This window comes from Dasypus novemcinctus, chromosome 14, assembly GCF_030445035.2.
Source record: "Dasypus novemcinctus isolate mDasNov1 chromosome 14, mDasNov1.1.hap2, whole genome shotgun sequence".
Classification (NCBI taxonomy): Eukaryota; Metazoa; Chordata; class Mammalia; order Cingulata; family Dasypodidae; genus Dasypus; species Dasypus novemcinctus.
The window spans coordinates 22,753,494-22,771,315 of record NC_080686.1 but is presented as its reverse complement, the minus strand read 5'-3'; the positions used below and the strand labels follow the sequence as shown (position 1 = coordinate 22,771,315).

The following is a 17,822-nucleotide window of genomic DNA, read 5'->3' as shown; positions in this document are numbered from 1 at the left end:
TAAAAAGGGAGAAGAACAAACATAAGCTCTATCCTCTTAGAGCTTATGGTCTGAGGTAGAGAACCTGACAGTGGAAAAATAAGTACTCCCCAAATATACAATTACAAATTATATTAGTTTCATGAGTGAAAAAGAACAAAGAAATGCAAGGAAGAAGATTTCAAGTAGAGAGAATTTCTTTTGCAAAAACCCTGACAGAGAACTGCATGTGGCAGCCCATAAGAAGAATTTGATACATTGAGGTTTCTGAAAGAAGCTCGTATATCAGGGGTATAGAGCTCGAAGGGGAGAGGCAAACAGGGCCAAATTTTAGAGGGCCTTGTCAGCTAGGCTTAGGAGTATTTATTTCATGGTCAGTAAAGGCTTTTACTCAGAGGAATGTCCTGATCTGATGCTTGTTTTGAGAAGATAATCTTGGCTGGAGAATGAATGGATCTGAGTTGGCCAGGGTGGAACTAGAAGGAACTTGTGGAGGTCTACTCTGTAGCCAAGGTGAAATATATAGAGGGTTGGACTAGAATAAGAGCAGTGGAGATAGAAATTAATGCATGTGAAGTAGACACTGGAGGCAATATACAGTGATAAACTGGATGAAGGTAGAGGGAGATGGAAATGTCAAGGGGAACTTCTGGGTTTTTGGCTTTAGAACTGTGTGGATAGAGTGCCTTTTGATGATTCTGGGATAGCTGGGGGAGGCTCTGTTTTGGGCTGCAAGGAGAAAAGAGTTAAGTCTGCTATATTAAGTCAAAGATACTGTGTATCACAGTAGTGGACAATCTTGAAGGTAGTTGGAATTTTGATAATGGACATCAGAAAAGAGGTCTGGACTGAAATATGATAGTTGCTGACATAGCGATTTTATATATATATAAATTTTATATGTATAATGTTATGTTACATATGGATTAGCTCATTGAGTGTTCATAAAATTTTATGTGATGTTATACTGATGAATTAAGTGAGGCATATAGAGGTTATATAACTTGTCCAAAGAAATGTAATTATTCAGTAGTAGAGCTTGAATGAGAATTCTTCAGTCTGGTTGGCAGAGCCCTTTTACATAACCTCAGCTTTTTCAGAAGTTAAAGTGGATTTCCACATGGTGGTCAGGGTGGCCTAACAGTGAGGGATGCATATAATGGCAGAAAGGTGAGTACAAGTGAGAGAGTGGAAGTAACAGGTGACAGCCACTCTTGATGAGGGTGACCAGAAGGCTACAGCAGTAGACAAGGGGATAGAGGGGGACTTTTTATCTGAGAAACAAAAGAAGTTCTAGAACTTGATGGTATGTTGGGGTACGGGGAATGAGTCAGTGGAGGGTGAAATTGAAGATGTGGAGAAAGAGGGACTCATCCTAGCAGGGAAGTTTCTGAAAAGTTGAAAGGGATGAAATACTGACCAAATGTGGAGACTCACTTTTGTTGCAAGAATGGACAATTGCTGTCCTATAATAGGAAGGAAGTAGATGCCTGTTCCTAGATTTAGAGTTTTATTTAACGAAGAATAGGGTGAGAGCAGCAGGCAAGATGGGAGATTGGAGTGGAATGGAGAAGGTTTGGAAGAAGGGGCTTACAGGAGAAACTCAAGAAGAATGATGGGCAGTGAAGGATATTTAGGTTGGATGAGTCTCAATTTATGAACTTCCCTAGCCTAGGCTTAGTATGTCTTCTATGAACATCAGTAACTATAACTGGCCTTTTTCAGGAAATAAGATTTTGCATTGAAATTTTTTTAATGATTTATTTATTTATATCTCTCCTCTACCCTCCCTCCGATTATCTGTTCTCTGTGTCTATTTGCTGCATCTTCTTTGTCTGCTTCTGTTGTTGTCAGCAGCATCTGTGTTTCTTTTTATTGCATCATCTTGTGTCAGCTCTCGGTGTGTGCGGCACCATTCCTGGGCAGGCTGCACTTCCTTTCGTGCTGGGCGGCTCTCCTTACGGGCTGCACTCCTTGCACGTGGGGCTCCTCTACGCTTACGTGGGGACACCCTTGTGTGGCAAGGCACTCCTTGCGCGTGCATCAGCACTGTGCATGGGCCAGCTCCACACGGGTCAAGGAGGCCCGGGGTTTGAACCGTAGACCTCCCATGTGGTAGACGGATGCCCTAACAACTGGGCCAAGTCCACCGCCTGCATTGAATTTTTAATCCATTGCCTTTCTAGACAGAGATGCCTCTCTCTAAATAACCATCACTGTTTTATCACATACACACACACAAAGACTGAATTTTTGGGTATGAGACTATGACATATATATCAGATAACTCATGTTCATTATATGATAGAAGAATAACATCTATTTATCAAAGTTTTTAATTAATTACAATTCAGGTATTTCAAAAGAGAAGATAGATTTGTATTCTTTTTTTGGTGGTTGAAATTACTTAAAGTGAGCAATTTCCGAAAGAATTCTTAAGAATGGTACAGGAATTCTTTCTAAGGTGACTCCAATTCTGATTTCATCCTTCTGTGAATACATTTTTGATCCTTTTATCTTGAAATGTGTAATACAAACCAGTTCATAGTTCTACATAAAAATTATATTGGGAAATCAGAATTATGGATGTGCTTTTTATTTGATATTTAATAATGCCCTAAGGCAGATAATTCAAATTTTTATTAAAGTGAAATGGTTTGACAGTCAGGCTTTGAATTTAATGCATGAATGTTTCATTTAAACTCTTGGAAATGAAAAGTCAAAAAATATTTTTTCTGGTAGTTCTCTAAAAATCTTGTAAAAATTCAGATTTATTTTAGCTATGTTTTACTAAAATAACTTATCATTTCTGGCCTTAAAATGATAGATTCTCTTTTTTATTGTTCATGACATAGTCTGGACATTTGGAATGCTTTGATCCCCATGAATAATCAGTACTGTTTAAAAAGTGTGAACTATGACTTTGTCCTATAAAATGATTATTTGCCTATTTATTCCATTATATTAGGCAATTTTTTCAGGATATACTGTCTCTTCAAAGATTTGCCTATTTCCTTCCTCTGTGCACACATGTTTACAGTAACTATAGGTAGAGTTATTTATTTTCTATAAAAACCACTTCCTTTAGGCTCTTTTGTTTCTTTTTTTTCTCCTCCTTAAGGGGGAAAATAGAACTATGCTCCAAGTAGGTTAACAACAACAACAAATGGCAAAAAGGAAAATGAAAAAAGAGGCGTTATTCAACAAGAATCTGAATCATCCCTTTGCAAACCCGTTTCCATTGTTCTTTCTGGATCTTTGATGTTATCCTTGACTATGTTGGACTCTTCCCTGTGTATGCTTTCACAATTAATAATGTCTTCTTGGCTTTAATAAAGCTATACCTGACATCAGTTTCATATCATTTTTGCTTTATAACCTAAAGAAGTTATAGGTTAGGAAAGGATAAGGTATTATAGAACAGGAGGGGGCTATGTGAGAATGCCTACTCTGAATGACCAAGTAGGAAAAAGCTATTATCCTTTCAGAATAAATGGAAAACTCAAAGCCATATTTTAAGTCAATAGAATTTGGACTCTCCTCACTCTAATAATTTAACATGATGCACAGCATTAGGGTGCGAATTGAAAGCTCTATGGATAGAACTATTTTCTATTTACTGTATCATATAGAATTTCCTCAAAATGGAATGGATTTCCTAAAGGATTTCAAAATGATTTCAGGAAAATGCCAAAACACCAAGGATGCTCAAACTATCTATTACGTTTTGATTATGTGATATGAAGAGTTGTCATTAACCCAAGAATGGAAAATATTAAAGCTGTGTAGACATTTTTTTCAAGATTACTAAACAAGGAAAATCCTGCCTCCACATTGTCCTTATTTCCTTTATGTTTTAGAAATGTTAATAATTTATTATGAATAAAAATTCTTGAATGATTTAGTGTTTATTTTTTCTATGAATTCACATAAAATTGTATTTGGGAAAAAGAAAAGAGATACATTTTTTGTAGTCACAAGCTAGCTTGTATGTTTAACAGTAATGTATTTGGATACCTTATATATAGCAGTGTTCATTACTTTAAGCCTAAATAATATATTTTCTATAAGAAAACCACTGAGACTAAGTTATCTCATTTAAACGTATTCTATTATACCTTTTTCCTCCTGGATGTTCAAAAAGTGTTTATTGACTTTGTAAAATGACTTTCAGTGTCAGCAAAAATGACTTGGCTTAGCTAAGGAAAGAATTTATCTATATAGGCTATAGAAAGTTTGACCCTTGGAGTGGGATTTCTAGGAGCTATAGCATTAAATGGCATTAAAGTGCTTCCGATGCTTTTATAAGGTCCCTGATCCTGTGATGAATAGCCTTTCGTTAGTCTCAAAGAACTTTATTTATCATGTAAAGGAGAGACCAGAGAAGAGAGGCAGCAGATAAATGTGGAGGAAATGGAAATGAATTCTTCTTCATGAATACCATTTTCTTAAGTTTCCAACTGGAAAACTAAAGCTAAAAAATTGATTTGAGGAAATTACTAAAAATGCTAAAAAATTAGTGTAGAAATCACTGGAAATCACAATCAGGAATTACAAGAGATATTTAATTGGCTATTGAATGGTTTTATTTTTATATTTTCTGCACCTCCTAAAGGTCAAAAGGGACCTTTTGTATCAGTATCTCTTTATGATTAAAAGTCTTAAAAATAAAAATAGCAAAAAAAAGAATTGTGCTATGATTAATACCTAGATTATTTTTTTTTAATAATTAAGATAACATTCAGAGAATTACCTAGAAATCTTATCCAGCCAGATTAAAGTAGTGGATTAAGGAATTGGGGAGTACAGTTGACAACCCAGAATATTTTAAATGGTATTGTAAGGAAACATGACCTCTATTGAAAACTGGGATTGTTATTAGGCAGATGTAGAGAGTTTCTTCTAGACTTAGAAGAGAGTAATCAGAAGCCAGTGCTGTTTCAGTTGTATAAGAATAGCAACAATTGGGGAAATTAGCATCCCTTTAATTTTCAGTGAGATTTTAAAAACAGACATTCACTTCTCTGTTTTTAAGCACCTGATTTTTCTTTTGTGTTTCTCTGGGTTAATAGGCAGCCTGGCAGTTTTTTAGCCGTCTGCTGGCTTTATTCAGCCTCCTACCTTTTGAGGGTCATCTGGGAATTTACCATCTCAAAGTCTAGACTATTCTGTCTGTTCTCTATTTAAATCTTATTGATTTTTGAAGGACTGGGTTTCATCTCATGAAGTCTTCCCAAACTAAAGCAGTTTCCCTAATCTCTCTCTTAGTTTTCTGAGTTTAGTTCCATGTTGGGTTAGGTTTTAATTGTTTTTTTGACTCCTGTTAATGCACTTAACAATAAGTGTAAGACCCACTTACCCTCCTAGATTTTAAATTTCAGTGTAGTAGTGTCTTTGTTCCGTACTCCTCATTTTTCAGGCACTCTATGTGGTGTTGGAAACATGAATTCTTAACCAGTGCGTGAGCTGCTGAATACCGACATCTTAGGCATGTTGCAAACACCATATAGCCAGAAGGAGGAAAGCTGTGCCATATAACCCAACTGTGAAGCAGAATCTCCTTTTAATCACAACTAATATCCCAGTGGTACAGGGCCGCCCATCTCAGTTTTCAGGTACATTTTACAGGGATCTGATGAAGAAATAACATCTTAACCCAGCATGTTCAAAATGTCTTCCATGGTATCCAGTTCATAGGAGGTTAGCAGGTTTATACACACATACATGAAAGGGTCGTGTGCTCAAATAAGTTTAAAGTTTGTAAAACCCTGGGGTAAGCAGACTTTATCACGCTCGACTTCTGAGAGCCTTTTATATGCTGGGGTCCTTTGTGAACCTCCCAAAGAGTAGGGTGTATTATGCAGCATTCCACAATTTAATTTAACCAGAGCGCATCACAAAGATGTAGAGTAGGTTTTGTTTGGGAAATATTTGGTAACCTGGAGTCCTTGTTCTAAATTTGGAGGAGCTGCTGTAGGGAGGCATGGCAGAGCCTGGCCGGTGGGGGTGCCCGATCCCACAGACAGCACCCTCCCTCTTCTGCGAGTGTGTCCTGAGACCCAGTGACTACACTATGAAGGAGGGAAAGTAAGAGAAAATGAAAGGGCCTTGGATAACTTTACACATGTGCTTAAGGCTAACAGCCCTTCATGAAAACCTTCCATAGTAATGATTATTTCTTTTTTATAAATGCTAGGCATGCATTATTTCATTTGACCTCAAATAACTCTTCAAGGTGAGCATTGCTCTTTTTTTAACTTTTTCAGTAAACTGAGATCCAGAAAATATAATTAATTGATTTCCTTAAGTATATAAAGTTACTAAACTATAGAACTGGTAATGCTGTGGAAGCAGGGAGATTTAATGATTGCGTATTGATGGCCAGGACTCAGGAATCTTGAGAAGGAAAAATTTATTAACGACCAGCCGGACCCGGGGACTCCTATCCAAAAATCCGAGCCCCAAATAGGATTTTTGGGTCCCTTTTATATAGAGGATATATGTGCAGGGGAGTCAAACGGTGCTTTTATGAAAAAAAGGACTTTTCTTTGTTAGTTTCTTAGAGTTTTAAGTGTTCATCTGAGTAACAGATAGGTTTTGAATTAAGATATCCCCCACATTCCAGGTAAACTTGAATTAATGTATTGCCCACCCTCCAGGTAAGTTTGAATTAACATATCACCCACTTTCTGTCTAGATGTAACTTTGAATACACATTCAGTCTGAAAATTAAAGCCTATAGGGTCTATATTACTTAGTAACAAGGCACACTTGGATACAGAATTAGATAATTTTGAATTCATGCACAAGCTATATTATATTTTCCCCTTTGAGGCCAAGCTTAAGTTTATTAAGTTATGAGGTGTCTGGAGTTATGAGGTGGGCCACTGTCTGTGTTTTTACTGCATTATTTATTAAAGCATGTGCTCTAGTTATTAGTAAGTATGGGAAGTATGACGAGAGCATGGGAGGCGTTTCGGCTGTTCGCTGTTTTCATTGATTACCCCGCCTATCAGTCCTCCAGTGAGGGCCCAAGGGTAAAGTCCTTGGGGAATATCTGGGGCTTTTCCTTGCTCTCAGAAGTCTTTGTTCTGGATGGCAGAATCCTGGGAGTGGGGTCTTCCAGCAGCCGTCCTGGGGGTTACTGATGTCCACGTGGACTTTCTGGCAGATTTCAGATCTGTCTGTTAGTTCTCTATCTTACTAGCCTGTTTTATTCCCCCCTCAGAGAGTTTACACCTTTAATCTTAAACAGGTGCTGAAGGGAAATGATCTTTCTTCTGTAGCTACTTCCTCCTGGTTATGGGCTATAGTCCCTACCTGACAAGGTGTAAAAAACTGTGATATTTGATTTTGATTGGAGGAAGACGGATCTGGCATCCTGTATGAAGCTGGATGAAGTTTTTGTATGGCTAACAATATGTTGATTCTGGAAGAAATAAACTGAATTAGAATTTTGAGAACTTATGGTTCCTCTAAGAGGACACTGGACCACAGAAGTAGAAAAGGTCAGGTGCTTGCAAAGGCAGCGTTTTCCTAAAGTTGGTGGGGAACAGTGTATATATGTATGTATATATATATATATTTTAAGTTATTTTATGCTGTTGGTTAACTTCAGGGATAAATTGCAATAGACAATGGGGTTAGGTATAAATTGTTAATATCAGTTTTTACAGTAGAGGATAGGAATGAGAAGAGGCATTTCTCTTTTCAGTTAAGCTAAAGGAGATGAGAAGAGGCAAGATTTTTAAAGTCTGGTTTGCCTTTTTCCCAGCATAGGTATTTGGGCTAGAGTTAAAGGAAACAGTTGATTTTGACAGAGACACTACTTAGCTTTGTCTTTTGAAGAGGTATGTCAGGCCGTCCAATGACTGACACTCGTGTGTTCCGTCAGGTGCTTCCGGTGAGCTGGCACTCTTGGGTAGCTGACTTTATTCAGGATTAGTGCACTAAGCTCGACATTCCTTTAGCCTTAATAGCTGTGGGACTGATCAGAACTACAGAGTCAAGTTTTTATATTTTGGCTTTAATTGAGCAACTCCTGATAAAAATGTTTTTTTTGACTGTTTTTACCAGGCTTTGTCTTATGAAAGCCCATTTGGCTCAGCTGGTTAGGGCACTCCTCCCCAGATGAGCGCCTTGGTGAAGTTCATGAAGGACTTTTCACTGCTCTGCTCCTGGCAGGTAGATCTGAGCATTTCCAACAAGCCACCCATCAGTTTCCAGGGTGAACCCTAAGCCAGCTGCCCTGGTCTGTTTATCCTGGGTACATTGTGGAACTTTAAGTACTAGTACAGGTGCTGGAATAAGGGGTGGGAGGGAAACTTGGGTTGAGAATTTGACACACCATTATTTGCACCTTGGAGGTTTCTAGTAATTGAGCCTGGTATTAATTATTTACCTGGTGTGGGCTGAAGACTGTGAGAGGTTACCCCCAAGTTAATTTGATAGCTTTTTCAATTAAAAAGCTGTTGGCTTCACTATTTTAAGCAGGGTGGCCATTTTTGTCTTATATAGACATGTTCATTATTCAGAAAATGAAATTGTTCAGGACTTTTAACACATGTTCAGTGTTCTTTTGCATATGATTTACCAGAAGTATTACCATAGTCATCAGACAAATATCTAGAATAGGATATAGGTACAGTACTCAATACTAGTTAATGTACTACTTAATGCATAAGTCTTTTCTTGAGCTGCAATTAATAGCTTTAAGCTTCAGGTTTGCGTACCATACAGGTTATTTCCCCATGGGAGTGAGCTATAGTGCCAATTGTGTGTAAGTTCTACTTATAGTATTCTGGTATTCATTGCTCCACTTTGTATGTTCTTTACAGAAGCTATAGCATCTTTGACCCTAGAGAGAAACTTAGGGAGTAGATTTTACCAGCCTGGTGCATAGTGCTCTCTGGCACCATGAAACAGTGCCAGTCTAGAGATGATATCCATTGTACATTTGGCTGTACTGAGCCACTGTTGGCTGCTGCAGGAGTTTGAAACTGCAAAGTAGTTCCCATCCACTTCAAGAACACAACCAGAGATGTAGTAGATACTTTTATTGTTTTAGGGGTCAGTGACCAATCTAGCCAATAACTCACATGGAGAAGTACCCTGCAGTGTATTGTATGCATGGTTTGAATGCACAAGAGACTTTGACAATGCTAAAGTTTATCTCCTGATTTTTATATATCTTTTAAACATTTTTAATGCAATATGTGGTATATTAAATGAACTTTTAGTACTTTACTTTTTACTTTTACACTCTTACCATGAAGATGTTAATTACACAGTTATTTTATTTTAGCAGTAGAGGAAAAACCACTTTTTTATTTTTAAAATGAAAAATGAAGACTCACAATGGACTCAAGGTAACTTTTCATTACTATTACTTGAATATGCACATGAGGTGACTTCCAGATAGGTTTTATTGTTATGAAGTTACTTTTTGCCATTAATACTAATTCAGATTTTTAATTAATAATGGCTTTTTAGAACTAGCCATTTAAATACTTTAATTTGGAAGATGCTCTTACAAACCTTTTATACTTAAACACAATGACATAGACTGGTTAATTTACCTTAGATTACAATTAGCAACCAATGAATTTTACTTTATGCATTTAGGAGAGGGCAGACTTACATTTTTTTAAAAACTCAATTTCATTAAACACTAACCTACAGTTTTTATCATTTTAAAGATCCAATACATATAAGTTAACCTATTAAACTGGTATCTCATAAACCAAAGAGATAACACCCAAACCAAATAAGTTGAAACTGTTATTGTTTAAACAAAGAATGTTGTTTTATTTTATTTTTTCTCTTTTCTTTACAGGGGCTTAAAACCTCTTGTCCTTGATAAAATTTTAAAACTGTGAATAATTTTAAAAGCATGCTGACTTTTAGGCTTTGGAATATAATTATTTAATTTGCTTTATTTATAATTTAGTAAGGATTTTTTTCATTGCTTTTAAGGACTTTTACTTACTGAAATTTGGTAATAAGATTAGTAATTACCCTTATTTAAGGCTGTTAAAAGGTTTAAAATGGAGAACTACAGGAAAATCTGACTTTATTCTCCAGCCCAGAAGTCAGTTTTAATCTGCCAAACCCGGCCCCTCCCTCAGAGTTCTTGCAAAGAGAAGGCCCTGGGGGCTGGGCAGGTTAAAGAGCTCAGGAAAAAAAAATATTTTTTTTAAGAATTATTTGTTAATTTGATATTACCATCCTGATATATGAAGATATACTGAGCAAACAGGTAGACATGAATAGTTTGACACGGAAACACAACTTAGTTACTTAAAACTTTTCTTTTTTTACAAAACAAGTTTCTAAGTGTAAAACAACACTTGAAAGATTTCCCTGAAGGCTTTCTTTTGCTGGCTTCTCCAGACTAGGGGTTCGCGGGTTCTCCCCTTTGTGACTTTCTTAATTAATGGCATATAACCAAAATGTTTCCAATGCTATGGATGCAATTTTTCTTTGCTTTAGAACCATAAGCAGAGGCAAGGGGTGGGCCTGACTTGTAGTTCCTGTAAGCAAAGGCAAACTCAGTTTATAATTACCATCACACTAGTTGAAGTCTAGGGATAGGTGAAATTAGTTAATTAGTTAACTAATTAGTTAATTAGTTAATTAAGGGTAAGTTTAAGTTACAATTATCATTACTATGGTAAGCACTAGATAGACTTGAAGTAGCCATAAACAAAGGTAAATTAGTTTAAGATTATCATTACAATAGCTGAAATCTAGGCTACATCTACTCCACTGTAATTTCAATTATAAGTTGTTTTTTTTAAATATATAAAGGTACTTATATAATAATTTCACTCTTACTTTTTGGAAAGCTTTTACTTAAAATTAATTATTAACTATGCAATTAAAACAATTTTGTTAGTAACAACTCTGTGAAATTTTTCTGCCTTTCCAGTATTTAAATAAATTTCACTTGTGAGTTATGCAATAAATCCACTAGTAAGATAGTATTGGCATCTAAAGATTCATTTTTCAGTTACCTTTCACTGTTATCCAACTTGTGACAGGTGAACCCCAGATCTGATTTCCTAGGCACAAGCAAACTGGCAAAAGCAAACTGATGACATTAAATACAGATTTCAAAGTTGAACACAAGATTATGGACAGATTAAAACAGAAGAATTTTATATTTAGCATTTATATTTAGGAATTAATTGATGGCATATGAGGTGTTTTTTTTGTTTTTGTTTTTAATTTTGATCACTGTTCACACCTTTTATAGGCCTGACTGAGTTTAAACTGAGAAGTTTGAGGTTTATTTCCTCTCTTTTTAAAGGAGACATGACATAAGGTTCCTAGGTCTCAGGTCTATTTCTTCCCTTTGTTTTTTACACCAGTTTAACTGGATTTCAGCGTTTCCCACCGAGGCTGCTGGGTGGCCATGTAGACTTCCTGATTCCTGAAAATAGACTCCCATGGGGAGCCTGCTGGCATGCCAGAAGCTGTGCTTATCATTCTAGAAAGAATGAAGAGACACCCTTTCAGTTGACTGACCTGGTGTTTCAAGAGTCCCAACCTAACCAAAGTTCACCATTTCACACAATTCAATACCACCAGCTAGAGGCATGAAAACATACACTGGCATCATATAAACTGATAAACACTTAAGAGCCATGGCACACAGACTGAAACACAAAGCCCATCAATTTGACTTGTAATTTCCATTTTTCCTGTATGACTGTTTTTGAGCCACAGCTTGTTAATTATTGCAGCCTTAGCGAGGGGGAACTTCTAACAGTATTCTTTGTCTACCCTTGCTGTTTACAAAACAAGGTCATTTGCAATCCAGCACCAAAACAAAGAGCATTTCTGGCCAAACCTTTCCATTGCTCAACTCTCATTCAGACCAAACTTTATTACAAAAACCAATCTACTTTTCTGTAACCAGGATTTTCCAAATCCAGACCAATCTTTCAGGATGCATTCCAATGGAAAGCGCTGGGATACTGATGCCTTATTTTCTATGGTGGCAGAAAGAGAGAGTGAGAGAGAGCAGCCAAAATAAAGGCACAAGAGGCAGCAGGCCGTTTTTCTTTTTTTAAGTGAGGTAGGGAGCAGGATTTAAACCCATCCACGCCTCTCCCACCATAACCAGACCTTCACTGTCTTAGTGAAGGCAAAAACCAGATGCCAACCTACAGTTAGCTAAAACCAAACATTAGGCTTTTTTCCTTTTCAGACCTGGAGAAGACAGCTTCACCCCAATCTTTTGGAGGTACTAGGGTCTTCTTTGGGAGCTGATCAGGTCCCCCTTCTAACATTTATTTATTTATTTTTAAAGGTTTATTTTATTTATTTATTTCTCTCCCCTCCCCCCCCCGGTTGTCTGTTCTCTGTGTCTATTTGCTGCGTCTTCTTTGTCCGCTTCTGTTGTTGTCAGCAGCATGGGAATCTGTGTTTCTTTTTGTTGTGTCATCTTGTTGTGTCATTTCTCTGTGTGTGTGGTGCCATTCCTGGGCAGGCTGCACTCTCTTTCGTGCTGGACGGCTCTCCTTACGGGGCACACTCCTCGCACATGGGGCTCCCCTATGTGGGGACACCCCTGCCTGGCACGGCACTCCTTGCGCGCATCAGCACTGCACGTGGGCCAGCTGCACACGGGTCAAGGAGGCCCAGGGTTTGAACCACGGACCTCCCATGTGGTAGACGGATGCCCTATCCACTGGGCCAAGTCCGCCACCCCCTTCTAATGTTTAAAGTTAGGCTTCCTGACACTGTGCCCCCCTGAAAGGTCTTACCTGTCTTGGTTAACAGAGATTTATTTTCATTCTTATGACTTCCTTTTAAATCCTTTGGTGTGTCCGATTTTTTTTTTCCTGGGAGGGCTCTGGCAGAGCCCACAACCTCTTTCTGAACTAAAAGGAGTCCAGGGGCGCCCTGGATTGGGGATTTGCCCAGGTCCTCCCACATTCCTCAGAGGTGTCTGAAGGGGGCAGTGAAATGCTACTGTCTCTGGCCTTCCTTGCGATCCCAGACGAGTCCCCAAGAAATGTCATGGAAGCAGAGAGATTTAAGGATTATGTGTTGAAGCCAGGATTCAGGAATATTCTTGAGAAGGAAAAATTTATTGAGCAGCCAGGGGGCCCGGGGACTCCTGTCCAAACACCTGAGCCCCTAATAGGATTTCTGGGTCCCTTTTATACAGAGGAGGTGTGTGCAGGGGAGTCAGATGGTTCTTTTATGAAAAAAAGGACTTTTTTGGTTAGTTTTTAAAGAGTTTTAAGTATTCGTCTCAGTACCAGATAGGTTTTGAATTAAGAATATCCCCCACATTCCAGGTAAACTTGAATTAACATACCGCCTATATTCTAGGTAAACTTGAATTAACATATTGCCTACATTCTAGGTAAACTTGAATTAATGTATCTCCCACCCTCCAGGTAGCTTGAATTAACATATCTCCCACATTCTGTCTAGATGTAACTTTGAATACACATTCAGTCTACATACTTTCTGAAAATTAAAGCCTATAGAGTCTATATTACTTAATTGACTTTTTAGTAACTAGGCACACTTGGATACAGAATTAGATAATTTTGAATTCATGCACAGGCTATATTAGTAAAATTGATGGAAACAGCCATCCAAAAATGATGCCCTTAAAAATATATACACACATTATTTCCTTATGGAGATTATTCCATCACAACAGCCTTTGGACCCAGAATTCTGGAAAGTAGACATTAAATATGTGATTCATGGATTAGGGAATCAGATCAAGAAGTAATACTCATGACCTTGGAGATTCTTTCTTTAGAAAATTCTGTTATAATAACTGTCAGGAAAATCATTATAGTTTCATTAAAGTGCAATAGGAAGATGACGCAACGGGAAGAAACACAGATTCCTGTGCTGCTGACAACAACAGAAGCAGACAAAGAAGACGCAGCAAATAGAACAGAAAACCAGGGTAGGGGAAGGGGAGAGAAATAAATAAATCTTTAAAAAAAAAGTGCAATAGGAAATTTAAAATTCCTAGGTAGGAAGGAAATAATGAATTACACCTTGGCTGACCAATATAGAAGCTAATGTAGTACCTGGCAAATAGTAAATATGTTTCAATTAAATCAAAGTGCTTACTTTCTTCTCTGAAGTTGTTTATATTTAACTTTGAATTATTTTGAAGTTGTGAATGGTGATGTGCCAGTTTGCATGTTGTCTTTTTCATATTTTAGATATGAAAGTACAAGACTTGGCTCTCTTCCAGAGTTCTTAGATACCTAAGAGTTAGGTTTGACTCCTCTCTTCCTCACATTGTGTTTCCAATTTATCATCACATTCTGCTGATTTGCCTCACTATGGCTCCCAAATCCATCTGCATCATTGCAACCCATCAAGTTAGCTTTATATCTCATTTAGCCTGTTGTAAGCACATCCCTCTCCCTTCTAAAAAATTTGCAGAAAGCAAAGACATGGATGGCATGTGGGAGTCAAACTTGTATGCCAACTCTGATTGGTAATAGCTGTCTGGAGAGTGTTGAGAAGGACTCTGAATCCACATCTGGGCACAGTAGGAAAGAGCGACATGACTGATGGGCCATGTCTGTCTTTGGAGGTGGGGAAAGTGTTGTGTTACTGCCATCCACAGTGGAAGATAATGCTGTTGGCATCTGATTTAAATGTCACAGTAATTAAGGTTCAGAATCTTTTCAAAATGGACTTTGGAAAATTGATCTGGGTTAGATCTACTAATATGTAGCTAGGTGTTAACAATTATCAAGGAACCCAGAAGCATGATGAAGTGACCAAATCCTTTGATCTATATTCTGGTTAATATTTTTCTCTTGTCATATAACATTCTATTTACATTCCTGGTGCTACATAAGCAAAACTTGGGAATTGGAAATCTCAGAATGGACATGAAGTTGCATGAGGGTGAGGAAAAGATCGTGGAATGGGAGCGTGGAAGGAACTCCCTCCAGATCCCTTTCTGGGGATAGAACCCATCTACCAAGGCCAGGAAGAGGGTAAGTTAGAGTAGAAGTCATGTGGGAGAAAGGTAGACACCGACATGGCCTCTCAAGAGTGAGAACAAATCTATTTTAAGTATTATTAACAGAAATATACCATTCCCAAAAGTTTTCACTTAACTATAGATCTTAGAGATGTTTCCATGTTAGTACATATAGGTCTGCTTCATTCGGCCCCTTCACTTTTTTTGTCGTTGTTTTTAAACAAATCGGTTTTATTGATACATATTAATAAAGCATAGAGTTCATCCAAAGTGTGCAATCAATGATATTTGGTATAATCATGTAATTGTGTGCATTCATCTTGTCTATCATTATTAGAGCATTTTCACTATTTCAATAATAATAATAATAAAAAGACAAACAAGAAAATTCCTTACTTCTCAGTCTCTCTCTGTTTTCCCTGCTGTACATAGCTGCTGTTTCTGGTTATTCTTGCACAATTATTTGTTATTAAGGAATTTTATCAAGATGTGCTCATATACCATGTCACCTATCCAGTGTATAATCAGTGGCTTTAGTATAGTCACAATGTTGTACATTCATCATCTCAAAAATTTTAAAACAATTTCAATACTCCAAAAAGAAAGACTCCACACTCCTTAGCATTCCTTCCAGCCATACATAACTACTAATCTAATTTCATCTTTATAAATTGATTTATGTTTGCATTTTATATAAATGGAATCATACAATATGTAGTACTCTGGTCTCCTTCACTTAGTATAATTTTTTTTGTCTGATACTAACATTTTGTGGTATTAACCTATATTTGATCAGCTTCAAAGAAAAATGGTCTTACATCAATATATGCAATTTTACCCATGTTCATATTGCACATAATATATTTATATTTCACACAATATATTGTGCCAATTCACTTTAAATTAAACAAACATCCCAGTTAAAACATTTCACAATATACAAAGCTAATATAATCTAGACAATGCCCAATTTCTTTAGCAGAATCTGAAATACTTGTTAGTTAATATGGAGGTTTTTCCAATCAAGAAATTTGCCATTAGGTTACACATTCACCAAATGAAATAATTGTTAAAAAAAAAAAAAAACATATTGGTTTGGGTGGACCTGGTTTCTTTTTAAATCCCTTCAAAATTTCTGAATTTTAGTGGCTAGAAACTCATTAATGTCTTTAGGGCTTGCCTACATAAACTATTTTTAGAGACTTCTTAGATGCGTAGAGTTGAATTGGATCTCAAGAAGTTCTTTAATAAAGCCCTCTGCCTGAAGAGGTCTTTAAATTATTCCACATGGTTTTCCCCCTTATTTAGAAAAGAAGCAAACAAACCTTTTTATTGTCTGAGAATACCCACTTTGACTTTCTGTAATCTTCCATAATGCAAGAAGAAAAAACCTCATGAAATACTCTAAAAGTATTAACCACATTGAAATGCTGTTTTGATGGCAATATTTTTATGGTTTACTATAAATAAATATTTTTGATTATTGGTACTGGTTATAATTCCAAGTATTCTAAGATTTATGCTTTCCTTCTGTTAGCAGCTAGTGAGAAGTCCTACAACCATTACCATTTGCTTCTGAGAAACTTGCATAATTACTAGCAGATATGAATGTTCATTGTGATTTTAGTGTGGGTACAACCATCAGTTCTCCAATGGTATCTTTTCCTTAAGGAATGATTGTATTTAGTGGTCCTCAGCAATAAAATCACTGTAATGAGGAATAAAATATTGTAAATAAGAATAATAATGTTATTAATCATCTAAATTAGTCATTTATGGCACATTCCTATACCTGAAATATTTCCACAGGAAATAATGCTAAAACTCACATTTACTTGTAATTATACATAATACAAACCTTCTCTCATTATAATAGTTGCCCAAATCCCAATTCAACTTAATATCATTGACTTTTATTTCTGGACTGAAAGCATTAGGCTTGAACTAGTGAAAAATGTATAGTATGTGTACTCAATTAAGATGTAATTAGATACTCGATCACCCTTATAACACACAAGGGATTGGGGAAGAAGGAAGAAAAATGTGGCTCACTGTAGTGTATAAAACGATTTTGTTAATTAGTTTAGTGCTAATTAAGATTGGAGAAAGTGTCAAAGTATCATAATATAGGTTTACTTTGGAAGAACTTTAAAAGGTACATTTCAATTTTTATAATGCTTTAATGAAAAAAAAATAGAAATTGCCAATACCAGGTTATTTATCCTGGAGTTTTGCCCAAAATTTTTTATATTCATTCTAAGGTATATATATGTTTGCAATGGGAAGGAAATAACTAATGCTTTTTTATAGTTTTGTCAATATGCTGTATTTTATCATATTTAATCCTCACAACAATTCTATGAGGCATGTGTTTTTATTTATATTTTAGAGATAAAGAAACTCTGGCTGAGAGGGTTGAGTAACTTACCCAAGGTCACAGCTAGTAAGGTGCAAAGCAAGAATTCAAACCCAGGTAGGTCTAATGAGAAATCCTATGTTCTTTTCGCTACACCACATTTCAACAAAGGACAAAAAGTTATGAACATCTTGGTATATCTTGGCTTCAGATAAGTTCCTGAGAATGAGATTTCTGGGGAAAAAAGATGTGTATGCTTTGATTTTTGGCAACATATTGCTAAAGGACCCTCTCTAAGGGTTATCCTAATTTGTGTTCACACCACTGAATAAAGTATTTTTTTGTCATTTTTGTCAACCGTGCAGTATACTTTCCACTTCTTTATCATCCTTTCACTCCTCAGTTTATTGAATTCCGTTCCTCTCTATCTACCTAGAAATTGCTGTGGCAAAAGTCACCTCTGATTTTTTACTCTCTTTGATTTTTGTTCCCTCTTCT

General features: G+C 36.6%; 1 protein-coding gene across 3 annotated transcripts in view; it reads left to right on the top strand.

The window, feature by feature from the left end:
- Positions 1 to 17,822, top strand: part of CA8 (carbonic anhydrase 8) — a 133,656-nt gene that overhangs the window by 99,764 nt on the left and 16,070 nt on the right. The window contains exon 9 of one of the 3 annotated variants that reach the window (XM_071207825.1): positions 17,358 to 17,378. The exons of 1 other annotated variant lie outside the window; for it this stretch is intronic. The gene's annotated coding sequence lies outside the window, so the exon portion shown is untranslated. Of the gene's footprint in view, positions 1 to 3,100; positions 3,330 to 17,357; positions 17,379 to 17,822 lie in introns of those variants that run through there. One more of the 3 variants, XM_004484331.5, reaches the window with a different exon arrangement.